Source organism: Cucurbita maxima, unplaced genomic scaffold (assembly GCF_002738345.1).
Source record: "Cucurbita maxima cultivar Rimu unplaced genomic scaffold, Cmax_1.0 Cma_Scf00060, whole genome shotgun sequence".
Classification (NCBI taxonomy): domain Eukaryota; kingdom Viridiplantae; phylum Streptophyta; class Magnoliopsida; order Cucurbitales; family Cucurbitaceae; genus Cucurbita; species Cucurbita maxima.
The window spans coordinates 343,903-362,464 of record NW_019272076.1 but is presented as its reverse complement, the minus strand read 5'-3'; the positions used below and the strand labels follow the sequence as shown (position 1 = coordinate 362,464).

Sequence of the window (18,562 nt, the reverse complement as noted above, 5' to 3'; positions counted from 1 at the left end):
GTATGACGTAGTTATATGATGATGTCTTATGATGTTTTACAATGATTATGATGTGTTATATGATGACGTTTTATGATGATGTTACATATTAGTTTGACAATGTAAGATGATGATATTTCCATAATATGACATTATTTTCCATATTAAGATGATAAACATATTTTGAATGTCATATTGCATTATGATGATAATTTTCCTAGGACACAACCCTAGTTAATGTTAACGAATATGAAAATATGAAGGTTAATGCACATATATTACTTATAGTAATATAAGGATGGAATTAGGGTTATGTTATAAAGATGATTTAAAGATGAGATATTAGAAGGACCTCATGCATTTATGTGTGTACATAATCATCAGGTTAGTTCCTTTCCCTTGGGTGTTGACTTGTTGAGAAACTATAAGCCAATTGATTTTGTAATCCAAAACTTAGAGGGGAATTTGCTTTATGTAGCATTTGTTGGTTGCATGAGCCTTGTCCCTTCCATGAGAAATTTGGATGATTTCTCCATCCTAGATTATAAGTAATTGAGAAGGGATTATTTGAGGCCGGATTACTTGGACATTGATAAAAAGTGTGTTCCTCTCCACAATATACACAAGATTCGATTTGAGGCCGGATTACTTGGACATTGATAAAAAGTGTGTTCCTCTCCACAATATACACAAGATTCGGCTGCTGCATGGTTAATTACAGAAGTTGTATGGACTGGTGCTTTAATCATGAAGTTAATTTTAGTCATCGAAGTTAGTTGAGCGTTGATAGAGGACAAAGCATAAACTTCAAGTACTCCTCGGGTCTTTAGTCATCGAAGTTAGTTGAGCGTTGATAGAGGACAAAGCATAAACTTCAAGTACTCCTCGGGTCTTCTTTCCTAGGTTTCTTCTGACATCAGCCCATTGACAGTTGTTAGATGCTATTCTCTCTAAAATTTCATATGCTTCATTGTATGCCTTTGACAAAATAGCTCTATTGGGGGAAGCATCAACTACTTGTTTAGTAGCCATATTTAATCCATTGTAGAAAGTCTCCATTTGTATACAATGAGGTAATCCATGGTGAGAACATTTTCTAAGCATCTCCTTGAATCTCTCCCACGCTTGACTTAGTGTCTCTCATCTTTAAATTGTTGAAAAGCGCCAAATCTCATTTCTGAACCGTGCGTTTCTAGTGGGTGGAAAATATTTGATAAAAAAAATTTCTGCTAGATTATTCCAATAATCAATTGTTCTCGGTGCTAAGGTATTCAACAATGATTTAGCACTATCCCTCAATAAATAAGGGAATAAGCTCAGCCTAATCACGTCTTTATTCACTCCTTGAAATCGAAACGAGTCACTAACTCTCAAAAATGACTTTTGGTGTAGGTGAGGATCTTCCGACGGTAGTCCATGAAATTGCCCAATGGTTTGCAACATTTGAAACATCACGGGCTTTAGCTCAAACGTGGTTGCTTGCATTTTAGGTCTAATAATGCATGGATTTAGCTCTTCCACAGCTGGGTGTGCATATGCTTGGATCGCTCTTTCTCTATCATCTGCTAAATGAATGACATTAGTAGTAATTCTCTCTTGATTAGCCATCATCGCTGGATATTCAAACTCCCGATTCACTGGGCTCCAAGTTCTATTTGATGTATATTCTATTCTGTCATTTTCTTTTTCTCCCTCAACCTTCGTCTAAATGTTCTCTCTATTTCAGGATCCAAAATAAATTCCAAACCCGTAAGTGGGTTCATACATAGAATTTTGCAGTAGTAAGCTCAATTCTGCATCAGTAAATACAGTAGTAGAAAATCTAGCTTACTATGACTTCTTTTTTGCTCCAACTCACGAAAATCTACAATAAGTAAAATAACCAAATTAGGTTCCACGGCAACGGCGCCAAAAACTTGATCACTTGTGGATGTATTGTAACAACCCTAGATTTTACCTATTTAATCTAAGGTCATTACTATACCCTGAAATGCGGAATTTACATTAAATGGGCTATTATTATAAATGCTAATCTAAGGTCATTACTATACCCTGAAATGCGGAATTTACATTAAATGGGCTATTATTATAAATGCACCTTACGCTGACCTTTTATTACCTCATGAAAAACGAATACAAGGGAAATAAAGGAAAAAAAACAACACCGAAACAACTGTCTTATAATACCCTATGGTTTATTATGAGATTACAATTCAACCTATTCAACAACACCGAAACAACTGTCTTATAATACCCTATGGTTTATTATGAGATTACAATTCAACCTATTCTAACATATACTAATGATGCAAACGGGAATTCAACCTACACTAGCCTATTCTACGAAATAAAAAAACAACTATCCTATGCATGTGCCACGGTCCCGGGGTGTGCGATACCGCCGTCGATCTCACATGGGTGCCTTGCCTTTATCTGAAAAGTATAGTAGCACGAGGCTTGAGTATTTCTAGAATACTTAGTAAGTGATCCCTTATTGGAGTTATGCAACAATCACATGCAATGAGATGATGGGACCTATCTTTAAATCTGTCTTCCTACGATGCTGTTCTAACTGGTAATTTTGAACGTGTACCATATACTCTACACACAGCCCATACGTGCGAATATGGGCTCATCAGCTAGTTCGCACACCTTGGGCCACTTTCCTTGTCGCACAGCCCATACGTGCGAATATGGGCTCATCAGCTAGTTCGCACACCTTGGGCCACTTTCCTTGTCGGGCGAGCATACTCTAGGAGCTCATTAGGCCGGATACTCGTTAGAACTAGTAACTATCACGACAACGCTATGCAAAGCATAACGATCGTTGTCCTGCCCTTGAATGTACGCGTCCGTACCCTCGTGGTGGAATAGAGGTATCCCCCCAAATGCATGAGCACACATAATGCATAAGGTCCCCATTACTTCTACTTTTGTCATTAGTGAATATAACCCCACTATCATATTTCATGCTTAACATGTCATTTCTCATTTTCAGTCTACTTGTCATACATATTCCTAACGGGGTTAATTTCAAGCAATTTACCGTGTTTCATTTCATACATTTCATGCTTTTTGCATTTTAATATTTCATACAATCATGCCATAATCATTCAAGAACACGATAACCATCATAAACACTACATATCACTTTATGCTAAACATACATTCACGTTCAAAGGTTACGCACGTAAGCACAATGGTCTAGCATACAATTTAATGACACGTGCGTGTTAGGTTATGGAGTCTACTCTCTTATTTATAACTTGGTAAATCTATATATGGTAAAGCTATATATGGTAAAGCTATATATGGTAAATAACTATATATAGTAGATGGTTAAATCTTGTAAAGCTATATATAGTAAACTGAAACATATATATATCAGCCCGTAGAGCTTTGAAAATGTACTTTATGTATTGTCTGTAATTCTCTCTTACTATACATACGTGAAGTCATCAATAAAAAAAAATCTTTTTAGCCAGAGTTCTCCTTGAACTTTTCTCTATCCTATTCTTTGTGTTCATCTAGATCGAGCGTATGCATTGTTGCGATCCTAACAGTGCGAATCTACAGGCAGGTGCCAACATACAACAAACAACGCGTAACCTAAGCCGGGTGAGCCACTTACTTGGTAGGCCTTAGCTGAAGTACTCCCTAAAATATAAATGTAAGTTTCTAGCTCCTTGTAAACGTCCTACGCTTCCATTGGTGGTTGGTTCCTTAAACGAGGTCGAAACCAAGTTCAGGAGGGTCAGTGACAAATAGGTCGAAAATAGGTTTCCGGAGCCGAATAAGTCGTCGGAGCCGAGAAGCCGCCATCGAGCCGATTAAGTCGCTGGAGCAGAGGGGTGTCGCGTTGCAGACGTGCCACATGGCACAACCAGAGGGCGACGCATGTGCAGCGGTCTGAAGTCGAGGCGCGAGTTATCAGATCGAGCGTGCGGGTTTTCGGTTGCAGTCTTGGGTCTGGGTTGACCGCAAGTGATGGGCCGGGCCTAGACTAAAAGGAAACATTTGCAGGTGGGCTGGGCTGTGAGCCTCGGGTGTTGGATTGGGCTTGCGGGTCTCGGGTCGGTTGGGTTTTTTGCTCTCGGGTCGTGGCTGATGGGTTAGGCTGTAATTGGATTTCTGGGTTGGGCTAAGGCGACTGGGTCGCGGGAGTGTAGTTGGCCAAAGTTTGGACTGGAGTGGGTTGGACTCGGTTCGGATCGTGGGAGTCCGGGCCTTAGGTTGGACATCGTCTTCTTCGCTCGGTTACACAGAGTTTTTCGGCGATCTCTCTCTCACCTCGATAACGTCATTTCGATGTTCTTTTTCCCTTCTTTTTTCTCCGTTTCTAAGTCTCCTTCTCCCCCTAATTCCATTTTTGGTATTTGTTTGGTTCGTAAAGGCCTAACACTCTCGGATCTAAGAGGATTTAGAAATTCGACGTTCTGTCTCCCTTGCCCGATGGTGTACAACGGGTAGGACTCGTCTAAATCTACCCCTGGTGTATGTAAAAGTCTCTGGGATTACTTTTGTTGTGTAAAACGGAGGTTTCAACGTCGATTTCATAGGGTTTGGCTTTGCGGGAGCTTCGTCGGATTTTCTCACTATCTTTCTCGTTTTCACTCTTTTCCTTCTCTGCAGGTGTCTTGGGAGTGGCTGAAGGTTGGGTTTGGTTTCCGTGGTGACCTCGAATTCGGGCGTCCTTTGTGAGTTGTGTGTGAACGAAAACTCTGGCGTTCGTTGGAGTTTTCGATCCTACTGATGACCGTTTTTTTTTATCTGATTCGTTACATGTATATAATAAAATGATGTAAAACTCACAAAAATAAGTGTAAGTATACACTATCACAAGTAGCGAGTAATAAGTAAATAGATTCCCAAGTCCACTTCGGATGCATGGTGATTATTTCCATAGTCGTTTTTAAGTTCTATTAACAAGGCTCTCGGAGAAGAATTATTTCTAACCCTTATATTACCTTCAATTCTCTTTGCAATAGAACTAGAGTATTAAAGAGAATTTCATTGCTCCCTCTCTTCTTTCGAATAAGAGAACAATTATGTATGTAAAGTAGCTAATTAAACACACATATAAATCATTAACAACAACTCTTTAATAAACTAAAATCATACCGTTAACATACTTAAACTATATAAAACTCTCTCGTCTCCCCTATAAAGTTTAGCTCTCCATACAAACCGAATTAAACAGAGGAACCCACATCTTAATCATATAAAATTGATAGAATAAGAAAAGAGAGTAAAAAAATAGAGAGTTATCCAGCTTTGTTGCTGTTGTTCAATGGAAGTTCCCTTCTTTTGAGCTCTCACGCCCACCTCTTTGCCCTAATCTATCCTTCTTGGTCTTTTCTTCCTTCTGCTGTCAACAGCTGCTGAATTAGAGTTTTTCTTCTTCTTCTCTAGTTTCATAGTAGTTCACAGCAGTAGAGGCTCTGCTGTCTAATCCGATTTTTCTCTCCCAAAGTGTGGCCCCCCCTTCTTGGTTCTTTTTCCTTTTATATTGAGCGTGAGTTCCTCTTTATGGCTGAAAAGAAATAAGTTATCCACATAAGATGTTCCTCATTAGGTAGTCAATGACCCACTTGGATTGTTGAGTGGATTTAAAATTTCCATGTTATCCCCCATTTGTTTCCAAATTTGCTACTCCATCATGGTTCAACATAAATGTCTGAAATTTTACCACATAATTCAATTAAATGTACAATTAAGATCGATTTATGCCAAATCATATTCTTTTCATGTTGGGCTACGATTTCAAGCTCACTAATTAGAATAAATGAAGTAATAAATGAGAAAATGGTGAATAAGAGTGCAACATTAACTACAAAAAGACTTGATATGACTCTACTTTTCGAGAGTTCTCAGCGTATGCTATGTGATGATGGTGATCATGCCGCGCATGACATGTAGGGGTATGCTGATCTCTAGACGTTTCTACGGACAGATAGCTCGACTATGATGGATCTAAGGGAGGTGCGAATCGCCTGGGGATTCACACTCCCAAGTGTGGGTTGTGTGTAGGGAAGTACTACACATTCAATTTAGTTCGGACTGGAGGTCACCCCTATAATGGTTTTTAACGATAGGTCTCTAGAGCATAACTTACATGTGTTTGCATTTTTATGACCCTAATAGTGGGGTTACTTACAAAGTATTTCTCGAAATACTCAGGCCATGTACTACAACTATTTCAGGTAAAGGCAAGACACTCATTTGACAACATTGCAATTAGAGACCATGACATTTGTATTGGCTAGTAGCATTCTTATGAGGTTTTGGTCACTAGTGACATTTGCATCTGCTATCATGGTCTCACCATCCTTAGACTTAGGTTAGTTTAGGTGGTTTTACCTTTTAAGTTTTTTACCTTATTTATTATTATTGTTTTATCCTATTTTTGAATTATGTTTTCGAACACGTGAGACCATAATAGTGTTTTACAGATGATGTTATATTTTTAAGATGAAATTATGATTTATTATGATGCTTGGAGAGTTAAATTCTAAGAGTTTAGACTAAGATAACGATAGCGAATTTAGCTGAGTAGAAATTTAGATTAGTTACCCGTGGTATTTTTTAGTGGTCTATTTTGAAATATTAAGTGCTAATTCTTTTTGTATTAGTAAAGGTCTTTTGTGTATACATTTTTTAGCTTGTTTATATGGAATCTTGGTAGACGTAAGAAAAATAATTCAATTGGAGCATTTTTATTATTTTTATTTTGTTTTTCTTTTTTATTTGCTTGATTAGTCTATTCTTATGCCCTAGAGAATGTGCCAACAAAAGTCTGTTGGTTTAAGACTTTGACCAACTTCTTGAAATTAAAGGTATGGAATCTAAAACAAGTTACCATATCACAAAGATTTTGATGTAATTGTTATATTAAGTTCTTCACCTTTGGTGCCATTCACAACTCCACACATTCTTATTTTGTCAGCCCTTTTTAAAAACTATCTATTTTTTCAAATGAGTTGCTTAATATTCTCAGATTAATTGCTAAATCTGATGATGATTTAATTGTTGCTCAATGTTCCAAGATGATTCAGATCTAGCTGCTCCTATTTATCAATCCACATATAGTTAGAGTTAGGTTGATATATCAAGGAAATGCAATGTATATTTGTGGCGGCCTACATAAAAAATGACATGTATTGAAGCTGAAGGTAGTACAATTGCTCGGCCATCCGACAAAGTGACTATTAATATGTAATTTTTAGCATTCACACGGGTTCACATGATCATATATTCATATATATTTTATATATTTATATAGGTGAATGAAGTGATGCATGTCTTATTCATGCCAATGATCAATTTGAAAATGACACCTAGGATAAACTTCAATAAAAACTTGGTGAATTTTGTATTTTATAAGCTACTTTATGTTTTTCTTTTTTGACTTACATTCAACAAAAACTTTCATCATTTAATTACATTATGAAATTACAATAAAGATTGGAGACTTTATTATTTATCATATTATATAATATCATTCTATGTATGTAAAGAGTATATTAGTCTAGGAAAAAAACTATACCTTATTAGCAATGATCTAGAGGTTTAAAGAAATTTATATAGTAAAAATAAATATATTATTATAATAATGATTCATTTATCTAGTTATAGCATAAATTGAATTATAAATACTATATTATAACATTAAAAAAAATGCTATTATAAGTTAAAGATAGCACACTACTTTAGCTATATTAAACACGTATATGAATTATAGCTTCTAAATCTATTATAGCATCAATTATAGTTATAAAAGATCGCTATAAAGTCTACAATAGCATTTTTCATAAGCTATTGTATCTATTCATTATTTCTTATAGCGAGATGTGATTTTATTAAAAGTTTTATGGTTAGAGTTTTCATTATGAGATCCCAAGTTTTAAAAAATAATGGGTTGTTACTATACCTAACAAACATTTCAACAAAAGATTTTCATGGATCTCAATGTCTCGAGTAACCGAAATCGCTATTTTGATGGATACGTTTTTAAAGACTTCTACTTCTCTATAAGTTGTTTTAGCCTCTTCCCATCATCCTCTGATAAATTCTTTAAGGATGAACCTTGTGCGTTAGAGTTTTCATAAAGATAGNTTTGTTAATTAATGCCCACGTCTTGTTCTTCTCAATGGCTTCAAGCTCTGATATCACATAAGGAATTACGACTCTCAACAATGATATGATATTGTCCACTTTCAACCCACACCTGTGAGCAGCCCAACACCATGACTTGTGAGCCTGAATTAGCAACCTCGACTCGAGAAGTAAACCACGACGCATCCCTCTCCCATGGTGACACGTCTTGCATATGTGACTAGACACTCCTTCAGCTCTAGTAGCTTGAATCAGCTCGGCTTGGCTTTGCATGCCAGACACATCTTGCGCATGCAGCCAGACACTCCATTGACTCTAGCAGCTTGAATCAACTCGTCTTGGCTTCGTGTGCTCCTTCAACTTAATCAGCTCGGTTTAGTAAATTGAAGAATGACCCTATGTTTTTTACCCTTCCTGAGTTGATTTTGACCCTATATAAGGTAATTAGGTTCAATATGATACTCTATTTCACAAATTCAAGTTAAATTACATTAGAAATGTGAAATACTAATGAGATGAAATGAACATTCCAATAGGAAACGACAACTAGCGAGACTTGGAGTGATCTCGAGGAACAAAAAGCGAACGTACTCAAACTTGGGGAGGCTAAGGCCTACCAAGTAAGTGTCCTTAGTATAGGATAGATTGGAAAATTGTTTGTTGTATGACGACACGTGCCTAGTGGCCCCTACACATGTCATTTATGTTTTATACGTATGATGCTTGATGATGATGTGAATGAGTTATATGATGAAAGCTTATGATGTTTTACAATGATTATGATGTGTTAAATGATGACGTTGTATGATGCTTGATGATGATTTATGATGTATGACGTAGTTATATGATGATGTCTTATGATGTTTTACAATGATTATGATGTGTTATATGATGACGTTTTATGATGATGTTACATATTAGTTTGACAATGTAAGATGATGATATTTCCATAATATGACATTATTTTCCATATTAAGATGATAAACATATTTTGAATGTCATATTGCATTATGATGATAATTTTCCTAGGACACAACCCTAGTTAATGTTAACGAATATGAAAATATGAAGGTTAATGCACATATATTACTTATAGTAATATAAGGATGGAATTAGGGTTATGTTATAAAGATGATTTAAAGATGAGATATTAGAAGGACCTCATGCATTTATGTGTGTACATAATCATCAGGTTAGTTCCTTTCCCTTGGGTGTTGACTTGTTGAGAAACTATAAGCCAATTGATTTTGTAATCCAAAACTTAGAGGGGAATTTGCTTTATGTAGCATTTGTTGGTTGCATGAGCCTTGTCCCTTCCATGAGAAATTTGGATGATTTCTCCATCCTAGATTATAAGTAATTGAGAAGGGATTATTTGAGGCCGGATTACTTGGACATTGATAAAAAGTGTGTTCCTCTCCACAATATACACAAGATTCGGCTGCTGCATGGTTAATTACAGAAGTTGTATGGACTGGTGCTTTAATCATGAAGTTAATTTTAGTCATCGAAGTTAGTTGAGCGTTGATAGAGGACAAAGCATAAACTTCAAGTACTCCTCGGGTCTTCTTTCCTAGGTTTCTTCTGACATCAGCCCATTGACAGTTGTTAGATGCTATTCTCTCTAAAATTTCATATGCTTCATTGTATGCCTTTGACAAAATAGCTCTATTGGGGGAAGCATCAACTACTTGTTTAGTAGCCATATTTAATCCATTGTAGAAAGTCTCCATTTGTATACAATGAGGTAATCCATGGTGAGAACATTTTCTAAGCATCTCCTTGAATCTCTCCCACGCTTGACTTAGTGTCTCTCATCTTTAAATTGTTGAAAAGCGCCAAATCTCATTTCTGAACCGTGCGTTTCTAGTGGGTGGAAAATATTTGATAAAAAAAATTTCTGCTAGATTATTCCAATAATCAATTGTTCTCGGTGCTAAGGTATTCAACAATGATTTAGCACTATCCCTCAATAAATAAGGGAATAAGCTCAGCCTAATCACGTCTTTATTCACTCCTTGAAATCGAAACGAGTCACTAACTCTCAAAAATGACTTTTGGTGTAGGTGAGGATCTTCCGACGGTAGTCCATGAAATTGCCCAATGGTTTGCAACATTTGAAACATCACGGGCTTTAGCTCAAACGTGGTTGCTTGCATTTTAGGTCTAATAATGCATGGATTTAGCTCTTCCACAGCTGGGTGTGCATATGCTTGGATCGCTCTTTCTCTATCATCTGCTAAATGAATGACATTAGTAGTAATTCTCTCTTGATTAGCCATCATCGCTGGATATTCAAACTCCCGATTCACTGGGCTCCAAGTTCTATTTGATGTATATTCTATTCTGTCATTTTCTTTTTCTCCCTCAACCTTCGTCTAAATGTTCTCTCTATTTCAGGATCCAAAATAAATTCCAAACCCGTAAGTGGGTTCATACATAGAATTTTGCAGTAGTAAGCTCAATTCTGCATCAGTAAATACAGTAGTAGAAAATCTAGCTTACTATGACTTCTTTTTTGCTCCAACTCACGAAAATCTACAATAAGTAAAATAACCAAATTAGGTTCCACGGCAACGGCGCCAAAAACTTGATCACTTGTGGATGTATTGTAACAACCCTAGATTTTACCTATTTAATCTAAGGTCATTACTATACCCTGAAATGCGGAATTTACATTAAATGGGCTATTATTATAAATGCACCTTACGCTGACCTTTTATTACCTCATGAAAAACGAATACAAGGGAAATAAAGGAAAAAAAACAACACCGAAACAACTGTCTTATAATACCCTATGGTTTATTATGAGATTACAATTCAACCTATTCTAACATATACTAATGATGCAAACGGGAATTCAACCTACACTAGCCTATTCTACGAAATAAAAAAACAACTATCCTATGCATGTGCCACGGTCCCGGGGTGTGCGATACCGCCGTCGATCTCACATGGGTGCCTTGCCTTTATCTGAAAAGTATAGTAGCACGAGGCTTGAGTATTTCTAGAATACTTAGTAAGTGATCCCTTATTGGAGTTATGCAACAATCACATGCAATGAGATGATGGGACCTATCTTTAAATCTGTCTTCCTACGATGCTGTTCTAACTGGTAATTTTGAACGTGTACCATATACTCTACACACAGCCCATACGTGCGAATATGGGCTCATCAGCTAGTTCGCACACCTTGGGCCACTTTCCTTGTCGGGCGAGCATACTCTAGGAGCTCATTAGGCCGGATACTCGTTAGAACTAGTAACTATCACGACAACGCTATGCAAAGCATAACGATCGTTGTCCTGCCCTTGAATGTACGCGTCCGTACCCTCGTGGTGGAATAGAGGTATCCCCCCAAATGCATGAGCACACATAATGCATAAGGTCCCCATTACTTCTACTTTTGTCATTAGTGAATATAACCCCACTATCATATTTCATGCTTAACATGTCATTTCTCATTTTCAGTCTACTTGTCATACATATTCCTAACGGGGTTAATTTCAAGCAATTTACCGTGTTTCATTTCATACATTTCATGCTTTTTGCATTTTAATATTTCATACAATCATGCCATAATCATTCAAGAACACGATAACCATCATAAACACTACATATCACTTTATGCTAAACATACATTCACGTTCAAAGGTTACGCACGTAAGCACAATGATCTAGCATACAATTTAATGACACGTGCGTGTTAGGTCATGGAGTCTACTCTCTTATTTATAACTTGGTAAACTGTTATATCCGATAAAGCTATATTTGGTAAATCTATATATGGTAAAGCTATATATGGTAAAGCTATATATGGTAAATAACTATATATAGTAGATGGTTAAATCTTGTAAAGCTATATATAGTAAACTGAAACATATATATATCAGCCCGTAGAGCTTTGAAAATGTACTTTATGTATTGTCTGTAATTCTCTCTTACTATACATACGTGAAGTCATCAATAAAAAAAAATCTTTTTAGCCAGAGTTCTCCTTGAACTTTTCTCTATCCTATTCTTTGTGTTCATCTAGATCGAGCGTATGCATTGTTGCGATCCTAACAGTGCGAATCTACAGGCAGGTGCCAACATACAACAAACAACGCGTAACCTAAGCCGGGTGAGCCACTTACTTGGTAGGCCTTAGCTGAAGTACTCCCTAAAATATAAATGTAAGTTTCTAGCTCCTTGTAAACGTCCTACGCTTCCATTGGTGGTTGGTTCCTTAAACGAGGTCGAAACCAAGTTCAGGAGGGTCAGTGACAAATAGGTCGAAAATAGGTTTCCGGAGCCGAATAAGTCGTCGGAGCCGAGAAGCCGCCATCGAGCCGATTAAGTCGCTGGAGCAGAGGGGTGTCGCGTTGCAGACGTGCCACATGGCACAACCAGAGGGCGACGCATGTGCAGCGGTCTGAAGTCGAGGCGCGAGTTATCAGATCGAGCGTGCGGGTTTTCGGTTGCAGTCTTGGGTCTGGGTTGACCGCAAGTGATGGGCCGGGCCTAGACTAAAAGGAAACATTTGCAGGTGGGCTGGGCTGTGAGCCTCGGGTGTTGGATTGGGCTTGCGGGTCTCGGGTCGGTTGGGTTTTTTGCTCTCGGGTCGTGGCTGATGGGTTAGGCTGTAATTGGATTTCTGGGTTGGGCTAAGGCGACTGGGTCGCGGGAGTGTAGTTGGCCAAAGTTTGGACTGGAGTGGGTTGGACTCGGTTCGGATCGTGGGAGTCCGGGCCTTAGGTTGGACATCGTCTTCTTCGCTCGGTTACACAGAGTTTTTCGGCGATCTCTCTCTCACCTCGATAACGTCATTTCGATGTTCTTTTTCCCTTCTTTTTTCTCCGTTTCTAAGTCTCCTTCTCCCCCTAATTCCATTTTTGGTATTTGTTTGGTTCGTAAAGGCCTAACACTCTCGGATCTAAGAGGATTTAGAAATTCGACGTTCTGTCTCCCTTGCCCGATGGTGTACAACGGGTAGGACTCGTCTAAATCTACCCCTGGTGTATGTAAAAGTCTCTGGGATTACTTTTGTTGTGTAAAACGGAGGTTTCAACGTCGATTTCATAGGGTTTGGCTTTGCGGGAGCTTCGTCGGATTTTCTCACTATCTTTCTCGTTTTCACTCTTTTCCTTCTCTGCAGGTGTCTTGGGAGTGGCTGAAGGTTGGGTTTGGTTTCCGTGGTGACCTCGAATTCGGGCGTCCTTTGTGAGTTGTGTGTGAACGAAAACTCTGGCGTTCGTTGGAGTTTTCGATCCTACTGATGACCGTTTTTTTTTATCTGATTCGTTACATGTATATAATAAAATGATGTAAAACTCACAAAACTGATGACCGTTTTTTTTTATCTGATTCGTTACATGTATATAATAAAATGATGTAAAACTCACAAAAATAAGTGTAAGTATACACTATCACAAGTAGCGAGTAATAAGTAAATAGATTCCCAAGTCCACTTCGGATGCATGGTGATTATTTCCATAGTCGTTTTTAAGTTCTATTAACAAGGCTCTCGGAGAAGAATTATTTCTAACCCTTATATTACCTTCAATTCTCTTTGCAATAGAACTAGAGTATTAAAGAGAATTTCATTGCTCCCTCTCTTCTTTCGAATAAGAGAACAATTATGTATGTAAAGTAGCTAATTAAACACACATATAAATCATTAACAACAACTCTTTAATAAACTAAAATCATACCGTTAACATACTTAAACTATATAAAACTCTCTCGTCTCCCCTATAAAGTTTAGCTCTCCATACAAACCGAATTAAACAGAGGAACCCACATCTTAATCATATAAAATTGATAGAATAAGAAAAGAGAGTAAAAAAATAGAGAGTTATCCAGCTTTGTTGCTGTTGTTCAATGGAAGTTCCCTTCTTTTGAGCTCTCACGCCCACCTCTTTGCCCTAATCTATCCTTCTTGGTCTTTTCTTCCTTCTGCTGTCAACAGCTGCTGAATTAGAGTTTTTCTTCTTCTTCTCTAGTTTCATAGTAGTTCACAGCAGTAGAGGCTCTGCTGTCTAATCCGATTTTTCTCTCCCAAAGTGTGGCCCCCCCTTCTTGGTTCTTTTTCCTTTTATATTGAGCGTGAGTTCCTCTTTATGGCTGAAAAGAAATAAGTTATCCACATAAGATGTTCCTCATTAGGTAGTCAATGACCCACTTGGATTGTTGAGTGGATTTAAAATTTCCATGTTATCCCCCATTTGTTTCCAAATTTGCTACTCCATCATGGTTCAACATAAATGTCTGAAATTTTACCACATAATTCAATTAAATGTACAATTAAGATCGATTTATGCCAAATCATATTCTTTTCATGTTGGGCTACGATTTCAAGCTCACTAATTAGAATAAATGAAGTAATAAATGAGAAAATGGTGAATAAGAGTGCAACATTAACTACAAAAAGACTTGATATGACTCTACTTTTCGAGAGTTCTCAGCGTATGCTATGTGATGATGGTGATCATGCCGCGCATGACATGTAGGGGTATGCTGATCTCTAGACGTTTCTACGGACAGATAGCTCGACTATGATGGATCTAAGGGAGGTGCGAATCGCCTGGGGATTCACACTCCCAAGTGTGGGTTGTGTGTAGGGAAGTACTACACATTCAATTTAGTTCGGACTGGAGGTCACCCCTATAATGGTTTTTAACGATAGGTCTCTAGAGCATAACTTACATGTGTTTGCATTTTTATGTCACCCCTATAATGGTTTTTAACGATAGGTCTCTAGAGCATAACTTACATGTGTTTGCATTTTTATGACCCTAATAGTGGGGTTACTTACAAAGTATTTCTCGAAATACTCAGGCCATGTACTACAACTATTTCAGGTAAAGGCAAGACACTCATTTGACAACATTGCAATTAGAGACCATGACATTTGTATTGCTATTTCAGGTAAAGGCAAGACACTCATTTGACAACATTGCAATTAGAGACCATGACATTTGTATTGGCTAGTAGCATTCTTATGAGGTTTTGGTCACTAGTGACATTTGCATCTGCTATCATGGTCTCACCATCCTTAGACTTAGGTTAGTTTAGGTGGTTTTACCTTTTAAGTTTTTTACCTTATTTATTATTATTGTTTTATCCTATTTTTGAATTATGTTTTCGAACACGTGAGACCATAATAGTGTTTTACAGATGATGTTATATTTTTAAGATGAAATTATGATTTATTATGATGCTTGGAGAGTTAAATTCTAAGAGTTTAGACTAAGATAACGATAGCGAATTTAGCTGAGTAGAAATTTAGATTAGTTACCCGTGGTATTTTTTAGTGGTCTATTTTGAAATATTAAGTGCTAATTCTTTTTGTATTAGTAAAGGTCTTTTGTGTATACATTTTTTAGCTTGTTTATATGGAATCTTGGTAGACGTAAGAAAAATAATTCAATTGGAGCATTTTTATTATTTTTATTTTGTTTTTCTTTTTTATTTGCTTGATTAGTCTATTCTTATGCCCTAGAGAATGTGCCAACAAAAGTCTGTTGGTTTAAGACTTTGACCAACTTCTTGAAATTAAAGGTATGGAATCTAAAACAAGTTACCATATCACAAAGATTTTGATGTAATTGTTATATTAAGTTCTTCACCTTTGGTGCCATTCACAACTCCACACATTCTTATTTTGTCAGCCCTTTTTAAAAACTATCTATTTTTTCAAATGAGTTGCTTAATATTCTCAGATTAATTGCTAAATCTGATGATGATTTAATTGTTGCTCAATGTTCCAAGATGATTCAGATCTAGCTGCTCCTATTTATCAATCCACATATAGTTAGAGTTAGGTTGATATATCAAGGAAATGCAATGTATATTTGTGGCGGCCTACATAAAAAATGACATGTATTGAAGCTGAAGGTAGTACAATTGCTCGGCCATCCGACAAAGTGACTATTAATATGTAATTTTTAGCATTCACACGGGTTCACATGATCATATATTCATATATATTTTATATATTTATATAGGTGAATGAAGTGATGCATGTCTTATTCATGCCAATGATCAATTTGAAAATGACACCTAGGATAAACTTCAATAAAAACTTGGTGAATTTTGTATTTTATAAGCTACTTTATGTTTTTCTTTTTTGACTTACATTCAACAAAAACTTTCATCATTTAATTACATTATGAAATTACAATAAAGATTGGAGACTTTATTATTTATCATATTATATAATATCATTCTATGTATGTAAAGAGTATATTAGTCTAGGAAAAAAACTATACCTTATTAGCAATGATCTAGAGGTTTAAAGAAATTTATATAGTAAAAATAAATATATTATTATAATAATGATTCATTTATCTAGTTATAGCATAAATTGAATTATAAATACTATATTATAACATTAAAAAAAATGCTATTATAAGTTAAAGATAGCACACTACTTTAGCTATATTAAACACGTATATGAATTATAGCTTCTAAATCTATTATAGCATCAATTATAGTTATAAAAGATCGCTATAAAGTCTACAATAGCATTTTTCATAAGCTATTGTATCTATTCATTATTTCTTATAGCGAGATGTGATTTTATTAAAAGTTTTATGGTTAGAGTTTTCATTATGAGATCCCAAGTTTTAAAAAATAATGGGTTGTTACTATACCTAACAAACATTTCAACAAAAGATTTTCATGGATCTCAATGTCTCGAGTAACCGAAATCGCTATTTTGATGGATACGTTTTTAAAGACTTCTACTTCTCTATAAGTTGTTTTAGCCTCTTCCCATCATCCTCTGATAAATTCTTTAAGGATGAACCTTGTGCGTTAGAGTTTTCATAAAGATAGCCGAAGTAGGGTTCAAATTAGTTCTCTTTGTGGAGGCTTCTGATTGTCATTTACACTTAAACTTTTAGGAGAATATTTTCTCCTTCAAGAACCTATATATCATACAACCATTACTTTCCTCATTTAAAGGCACTATTTTCTCTATCTTGTTCATCATTGTCACACCCTAGAATTTCAACCTCCTGAAATTATCAGGAGTGACTCGACTGACAATGCAATGCATGAAAGTAGAAGAAAACAAGGTACAAAAAGATTCAAGCATACAATTTCTTCGCGAGTTTCAAACCGTTCAAGTAGGAAAAGAGAAACAATGTATAAAATGGGGGAAAAGGGATCGAGATACATGATGAACTAAATGTCAAGTACACAAAAGTAAACTAGATAGATGCCCCGGGTCGACATGTCCTCTGTGACTTTCAAGCTCCTGAAGACCCCCATCACCACGAAGTGTAAATTCACAGACTTGAAAAAAAAAAAAAGAAACGGGGTGAGTATAAAAAAATACTCAGTAAGCAACCTACTTGTAGGCTCTTAATCGTATCCAAATCTTAGGAGAGAACCACCAACTATGCTTTAGATCCTAGAGTCTCAGTACTCTCAGTACACAGTTCGGGGTGGAAAGACTAAACCTTTGAAGCGGTACTCAGCGTTTGAGGATGAGGTGCTCCCTCATAACTACATGTACCTCTTGTACAACCCAGCTAGATTTAGTCATTGCATGGTCAACATCCTTCCACAAGACAGACTCGTCATGCAGGCGACCTTGATCCATTCGCGTGATCAACATCTACCATAAGACGGATCTCCATGAAGAGTAGTCGATCTACCACTGAGTAACACTTCCCTAACAGGCGTCTCGCCAAACTCAACAGTACCACACCGGAGTAGGAAGGGAAGAGTAACACCTCCCTAACTGGCATCTCGCCTAGCTCAACAGTACCACACCGGAGTAGGAAGGAAATTGGAGTATACTCGAACACTATACCAGCTACTGTTGGCTAAGAGGTCATCTCTCTACACCTCGGGGTCCTAATGTGGTTCTCTATGTCTCAAGGGTAGGTAGAATATTGAGTTAGGGGCCCTGGTTTCCAGAATCACCCAATCAAGACCTACAAGTCCATAACATTCCAGGGTTAAAGGGTCTCTCTCTCTAAGCGTCGCTCACGACACCATAGACCGTAACATCAGGGGCGTCCCCTATCTAAACCCAACTCAATCTCTACATGAGTACACCTAGACATAACACAACACTATAGCTTATCATTCATATCATAAGTTCACACAATCATTCAACAGGAGCTAATGTATGATACACATCACATACAGCCATACACATCACATACAGCCGTACAAGCTCAACGGGCGATAACATCAATCAACACCCGGAGTGTAGATACACAAATTCTTCAGTCCGCCAACATAGTATGAACAAATAAAAGCAGTAGTACGACAGCCCAACAACATACAAATATCGAGTACAAAATCTCATAAAGGCAACAAGTTCAACAAATATATATTTAACTTCCTAAGTACAGAGGATCAATAGATCTAGTCACCTACGGGTAATTTTCTCTAGCATGCATGCAAAACCAAGCACACCCTACAAGTATTACTTCTTAATTCCGTATGGTTATTTACAGTATGTTGC

At 36.9% G+C, this 18,562-nt stretch overlaps 2 non-coding genes across 2 annotated transcripts; both read left to right on the top strand.

Moving 5' to 3' along the window:
- Positions 1–1,054: 1,054 nt before the first annotated feature.
- LOC111471922 lies at positions 1,055–1,163 on the top strand. Its single transcript, XR_002715295.1, has one exon. It is a non-coding gene; the product is annotated as a Plant small nucleolar RNA R71 (small nucleolar RNA).
- Positions 1,164–9,843: 8,680 nt separating this feature from the next.
- On the top strand, positions 9,844–9,952 carry LOC111471929. The gene has a single exon (XR_002715300.1). It is a non-coding gene; the product is annotated as a Plant small nucleolar RNA R71 (small nucleolar RNA).
- Positions 9,953–18,562: the final 8,610 nt, after the last annotated feature.